General features: G+C 36.8%; 1 non-coding gene across 1 annotated transcript; it reads left to right on the forward strand.

Annotated features, from left to right (window-relative positions):
* Positions 1 to 6,212: 6,212 nt before the first annotated feature.
* Positions 6,213 to 6,321, forward strand: LOC148574571 (small nucleolar RNA R71). Its single transcript, XR_015905794.1, has one exon. It is a non-coding gene; the product is annotated as a small nucleolar RNA R71 (small nucleolar RNA).
* Positions 6,322 to 7,336: the final 1,015 nt, after the last annotated feature.

The raw sequence follows: 7,336 nt of genomic DNA on the forward strand, positions 1-7,336 counted from the left end.
ACAGAATCGGGGTTTATCAGAATGATAGTCAAAGTTTTAGTTTTAAATATTAATTGTTCTCTTGCCACCACCTGTTAGTACTCACTCCTTTTGTCTTATTATGATGGTTAGGTGAGCAGAGAACTATTTAATAAAAGGGACAAGACAAGGAAGGGTATGGCTAGCATGAAGACAAAAGTGGATCACTTGGCTTGAAGGGTGAGTCTGCACATCCTTGGAAGAAGCACTTGGAAGACCGAAGAGATATGCTTCATGAAGAGGAAAATTTTGTCTTTATTCAACCTTGCATGCACAACCTTCATTTATCACTTGTCCCAATGAATCCTAGCCATCCATTCTTCATTAAAGCTTACTATAAATAGCCTCACTTGAACCGTGCATGTGAACTAAAATCTCACATTTCTTGTACTCCAGATATTCAACTCTTGTGTTCTCTAAAACCAAAGCCTAGAAACCGTGTTCCTTGTACAACAAAGTACCCTTGTTCACTTGCTTCCATAACACTCTTTTAACTTCAAACACTTTTCCTCCGAGAGTTCATCACACCAACCAATCTTGTTCATAAACTTTCAACCTTAACTCGGTCAACCATTAAGGGAAGCATGGCTTCTTCTTCAAGTTCTAAAAGAAGGAGAGGAAAGGAACCTGTCACTGAGGAAGCTGAAAATGAATATGATCGATGGAAGTTCAGATCATGGTACCATCAAATGCAACTTGGGTGGATGAATGACAAAAAGATATATCCAGAAGTCCCTTTCCAGCTACCTGATGACAGGTGCCTAGAAATGAAAGCCAAGATCAGAAAGAGAAAATGGGAAGAGCTTACCTCACCAACTACCAGGATTAATGAAAACATCATAAGGGAGTTTTATGCTAACACCCCAAGGCTTGATATGACTGAAGCCCTGGTGCACGAAATTGTGATCACACTTTTCACAACTCCGCACAACTAACCAGCAAGTGCACTGGGTCGTCCAAGTAATACCTTACGTGAGTAAGGGTCAATCCCACGGAGATTGTCGGCTTGAAGCAAGCTATGGTCATCTTGTAAATCTTAGTCAGGTAGATTCAAATGGTTATGAGGTTTTGATAATTAAAAGATAAATAAAACATAAAATAAAATAAAGATACTTATGTAAATCATTGGTGGGAATTTCAGATAAGCGTTTGGAGATGCTTTGTTGCTTCTGAACCTCTGCTTTCCTATTGTCTTCTTCCAATCATGTGTGCTCCCTTCCATGGCAAGCTGTCTGATCCTCTCGGATGAAAAATACCAGGTACAGTTTCTGCAGGGCCAATCAACTGTCAGATTTCTCGTCTCGGATGAAAAATACCAGGTACAGCTACCGCACGGCTAATCATCTGTCGGTTCTTACTAGTGTCGGAATAGGATCTCTCTATCCTTTTGCACACTGACACTGCGCCCAACATTCACAAGTTTGAAGCTCGTCATAGTCATCCCTTCCCAGATCCTACACGGAATACCACAGACAGGGTTTAGACTTTTCGGATCTCAGGAATGCTGCTAATTGGTTCTAGCCTATACAACGAAGATCCTAATCTCATGGACTCGGTCTGTGGATTAGAGACCCAAGAGAGTATACTCCGGCTATCGTCCAATGACTACGTTGAACATCATGTAGACCACTTGTGGTTGTCAGGCACGCGGATCTTAGCTAAGCGAGTAACGAAGATAGTGGGTGATTGTCACAGGTCACCCCTTCATTTTGACTTAACTGAATTAAGTACGAAAGTATATCTTGGAGAAGAAGTAAGCATGAATTGAAAGAGAAACAATAGTACTTGAAATAATTTATGAGGAACAGCAGAGCTCCGCACCTTAATTTATGAGGTGTAGAAACTCCACCGTAGAAAATACAAAAGAGAAAAAGGTCTAGGCATGGCCGAATGGCCAGCCTCCCAAAGGTAACATAAACGTCCAAAATGATAAAAGACTTTTAAAGTATGCGAATACAATAGTAAAAAGTGCTATTTATACTAAACTAGTTACTAGGGATTACAGAAAATAAGTAACTAAGTGCAGATAGTGCAGAAATCCACTTCTGGGGCCCACTTGGTGTGTGCTTGGGCTGAGCATTGAGCTTTACACGTGCATAGGCCATTCTTGGAGTTAAACACCAGCTTGGGTGCCAGTTTGGGCGTTTAACTCCAGTTCTGGTGCCAATTCTGGCGTTTTACTCCAGAAAAGGGTCTCTGGTGAGCGTTTGGCCGCCAGTTTGCCCAAGATGTCTACTTTCCAATGAAATTGAGAGTACGCCAATTGGGCTTCTGTAGCTCCAGAAAATCTATTTTGAGTGCAGGAAGGTCAGAATCTAACAGCATCTGCAATCCTTTCTCAGCCTCTAAATCAGATTTTTGCTCAGGTCCCTCAATTTCAGTGATGAACAAATTCTTTGATGGTATAGAATTTCCTCAATTGAATGAATTCTCGTTGCAAGTATACTTCTAAACCAACAAACAATTCTCACATCAAAACTTTGAGTTGTCACAAGTACAAACCCCAAATAAGAATTAACCGGAGTATTTAGACTCCGGGTCGTCTCACAAGGAATTGCAATGAAGTGCTCAATTATTGGCTATGAAGATGTAAGGGGGGGTTGGTTTTATATTTTTGCAAGAAAATAAATGCAAAGAAAAATTAAATGACAAGAAAGTAAAATAACAAGAACTAATAAAATAAAGGAAAATAACTCTTGGCTAAGACATGGGAAATTGAGATCACCATCCTTGTCTACATACCAAATATTGATAATTATGAGAGGCCAAGCTCATTAAGTCTACTTCCAAAAGTCTTAAGTACGTAATATCTACTCCTAGACTTGAAGTACGTCAAATCGCTTTGATCACATCAACCCATAAGTCCCAACCTACCTACTAATTAGATTAGTAGTGGGTTGGCGTCAATGAGTATCAAATTGATCACCAAAGGTTCTCAAATCACCAATTCAATGAGACCCAATAACTCAAGGTCACTCAATTCCCTTAGCCTAGGCCAAGAGTCAAGAAAACTACTCAAAAACTAGAGGAAGCATTTTAACAAACACTTAGTGTGCAAGAAAAGTAAACATCATCAAATGCAAGAATTAAAGGAAACCATAAACAACATAAGCAAGAAATCAATAATAACAATCAAGATCAACATAAAAGAGACATGGAAATATAAAATTGCATTAAAGAAAAATTAAGATCCAAGAATGATTCATTAACATAAAAATGGCAAAATAGGGAAATTAACAACAAGAACTAGAAGAACAAAGATGTAACAACAAGAAATTAAAAGAGAAAACTGAATCAAAACAAGAATTAAAACTTGGATCCAAGAAGAATTAACTAAAACTACCCTAAAATCTAGAGAGAGGAGAGATCCTCTCTCTCTAGAATTCTACCCTAAAACATGATGAAAACTAAACTATGACTACTTTTTTCATTCCCCCTTCAATCCTTGGGTTCAATAGCATCAGAAATGGGTTGGATTGGGCCCAAAATGAGCTGCAAAATCGCTGGGGGCGATTTCATTAAAGTGGAACCACGGCAGAATCGGCGCGCACGCGTACATGGCGCGTGCGCGCCCCTGAGGGCAAAGAAACATATGGTAAAATTTATATCATTTTGAAGCCCTAGATGTTAGCTTTCCAACGCAACTGGAACCGCCTCATTTGGACCTTTGTAGCTCAAGTTATAATCGTTTAAGTGCGAAGAGGTCAGGCTTGACAGCTTTACGGTTCCTTCATTTCTTCATGAGTTCTCCCACTTTGCATGCTTTTCTCCTCACTTCTTCCATCCAATACTTGTCTTATGAACCTGAAATTACTCAACAAACATATCAATGCATCGAATAGAATTAAAGTGAATTAAAATCACCAATTTTAGGACCTAAAAAGCATGTTTTCACATTTAAGCACAAATCAAGGGAGAATTGCAAAACCATGCTATTTCATTGAATAAATGTGAGAATAGTTGATAAAATCCCCGCAAAATAAGCACAAGATAAACCACAAAATCGGGGTTTATCAAATCTCCCCACACTTAAACCAAGCATGTCCTCATGCTAAGAATAAAGAAGGACAAGAAAAGGGTGTGAACATTTATTCAATGCAAATAAACTATATGCACCTATCTATATGAATGCAACTATATGCAAAATGATTCTATCTACTTGGTTAAAAGCAAATCAATCCCCAAGAACATATATGAACAAGTAGGGCTAAGATCATATGACGATTCATGAATCCTACCAATTCAAATATCAAAATGAAGTTCAAATAGACTTGCAAGAAGAAAGCTCATGAAAGCCGGGAACAAGGAATTGAGCATCGAACCCTCACCGAAGTGTATCCGCTCTAGTCGCTCTAGTGTATAGCGTCGATCACTCAATTCTCTTCTAATCATGCTTTCCATGATTTATTTTTCATCTAACAATCAACAATTATTCAATGCATGCATACATTCATCATGAGGACTTATTCATAGGTTGTAATGGGGCTAGGGTCAAGGTAGGGATGCATATGGCCAAGTGAGCTTGGAATTTGAATCTTTGATTAGCCTAAGCTCTCACTAAACACATATAACAACCTATACAATTCTAATGCACAACCTAGCTACCCATGATTCCTACTTTTTCACATACTCATGCATTCTATTTAATTCACATTCCATATGCATTGATTTTTATTGAACTTTACCTTGGGGCATTTTTATTCCCTTTTTATTTCTTTTTCTCTTTTTTTTTCTTTTTCTCTTTATATATATATATATATATATATATATATATATATATATATATATATATATATATATGTTTTTTTTTATCATTTCATTTTTTTTCTAAAGTATATACAAACGTATCAATGCATATGGTTTTACATATAGTGCATGAATATGTACCTAATTCCCAAAAATCTTTAACAAAATACAAAAACACATTTTTCTCTCAACCAATGTCCCAAGTTTCCCATACCCAAATGATACACACTCTCACTAGCCTAAGCTAATCAAAGATCCAAATTAAGGACATTTATTATTTTTCACTTAAGGGTAGTGATGTGCTAACATTAAGAACAAAAGGGATTAAATAGGCTCAAATTTGGCTAACAATGGTTGATGAAATGTAGGATATTTGGGTAAGTGAGCTATATGAAATGATGGCCTCAATCATATAAATGCATGTATACATGGAATAATTGACATATAGAATCAAACAAATCAAAGATTACAATCATAGAGAGAGAATAATGCACACAAGAATGAAAATAAGTGGTTATAAGATGTAACCATACAATTAGGCTCAAAACTCACATGCTTGTGTTCTTAGCTCAAAAACCATGTTCCAAAATACATTCTTCAAGCAAGTTTGTCACAAAATTTTTTTTTTCAAATTGGTAGGGTGCCCTAAAAACAGTTTCTTGGAAAAGAAATCATCACCCTAACCAAGTAGTCCAAACATAAAAAGAAATGGTGAAATATGTACAAATTCTAACTAACATTCAACCTATCATGCAATGCAACAACTAACTAACAAAGACAAAAATTAAAAATTGGTGTTGAAAAAGGAAATTGTTACCCATGGAGGTCGGTCGGACGACCTCCCCACACTTAGAAATTCGCACCGTCCTCGGTGCATGCAAAGAAGAGCAAGGTGGAAGGGTTGCTACAATTGATGAGCTCCTTCAAAAGGTTGTGCGGGTGAACTTGTTTGTTGCCCCATTTAGAAGCTTTCTCATTCTTTTCCTTCTTAGTGGCCAACCTCAAAGAAGAGAAAAAGAAAGAAAATTAAGCCTACAACAAAGATATCAAAGCAAATAGAACATAAGCGAGGGCTAATGCCAAATAAGAGTAAGGTTCTCACCACATGTTAGCTACGCATGTAAGTGAGAAGACAATATAGGCAAAGGGCATATCAATTAATACTTGATGCAAGAGAAAAGTCAAAGCATAAGTGAATATTTTATTCTGAGCCAATATGGCATTTAGAGTATCAATCTCAGGAACTCCTTTCTTCTGAGTCATCCCATTATTCACATGATTTCTTTCAGAAGTATACATGAACTAGTTATTTACAACCATTTTAATGAGTTATTGGGCTTCTGCAGGTGTTTTCTTCAGATGAAGAGATCTACCAGCAGAATGGTCCAATGACATCTTGGACAATTCAGATAGACCATCATAGAATATACATAAGATTCTCCATTCTGAAAGCATGTTAGAAGGACACCTTCTGATCAATTGCTTGTATCTTTCCCAAACTTCATAGAGGGATTCACCTTCCTTCTGTCTGAAGGTTTAGACTTCCACTCTGAGCTTGTTCATCTTTTCAGGTGGAAGGAATTTGGCCAAGAAAGCATTGACCGACTTTTCCCAAGAGTTCAGGCTTTCTTTAGGTTGTGAGTCCAACCATATCCTAGCTCTGTCTCTTACAGCAAAGGGGAAAAGCATAAGTCTTTAGACCTGGGGATTAACCCCATTGGTCTTAACAGTGTCACAGATTTGCAAGAATTCAGCTAAGAACTGATGAGGATCTTCCAATGGAAGTCCATGAAACTTGCAATTTTGCTGTATTAGAGAAACTAATTGAGGCTTAAGCTCAAAGTTGTTTGCTCCAATTGCAGGAATTGAGATGCTTCTTCCATAGAAGTCAGAAAGGGGTGCAGTAAAGTCACCAAGCATCTTCCTTGCATCTCCACCATTGTTGTTGGGTTCGGCTGCCATGTCTTCTTCTTTTTCAAAAATTTCTGTAAGGTCCTCTCCAGAGTGTTGTGCTTTAGCTTCTCTTAGCTTCCTCTTCAAAGTCCTTTCAGGTTCAGGATCAGCTTCAACAAGAATGTTCTTATCCTTGTTCCTGCTCATATGAAAAAGAAGAGAACAGAAAAGAAGAGGAATCCTCTATGTCACAGTATAGAGATTCCTTTATGTGTCAGAGGAAAAGAAGAATAGAATGAAGAAGGAAGAAGAAGAAATTCGAACACAGAGAGAGAGAGAGAGAGAGAGAGAGAGAAAGAGAGGGTTCGAATTATTAGATGAGTAGAAGAGAAGTGTTAGTAAATAAATAAAATAAATAGAAAGAGATGAGAGAGGGAGAGTATTCGAATATTAATTAAAAGAAAAGAAAAATATTTTTGTTTTTATTTTAATTATAAGATAGAATTTGAAATTTAAGAAAATAAATAAAATAAAATTAGAATTTAAAACAATTAGTTAATTAAAAAGATTTTTGAAAAAGATATGATTATTTTTGAAAATGAGAAGTGAAAAAGTAGTTAGGTGGTTTTGAAAAAGATAAGAAATAGTAAACTTTTTAAAATTAAAACAAACAAGTCAA

Source organism: Arachis ipaensis, chromosome B2 (assembly GCF_059453495.1).
Source record: "Arachis ipaensis isolate K30076 ecotype BB chromosome B2, ASM5945349v1, whole genome shotgun sequence".
Lineage (NCBI taxonomy): Eukaryota > Viridiplantae > Streptophyta > Magnoliopsida > Fabales > Fabaceae > Arachis > Arachis ipaensis.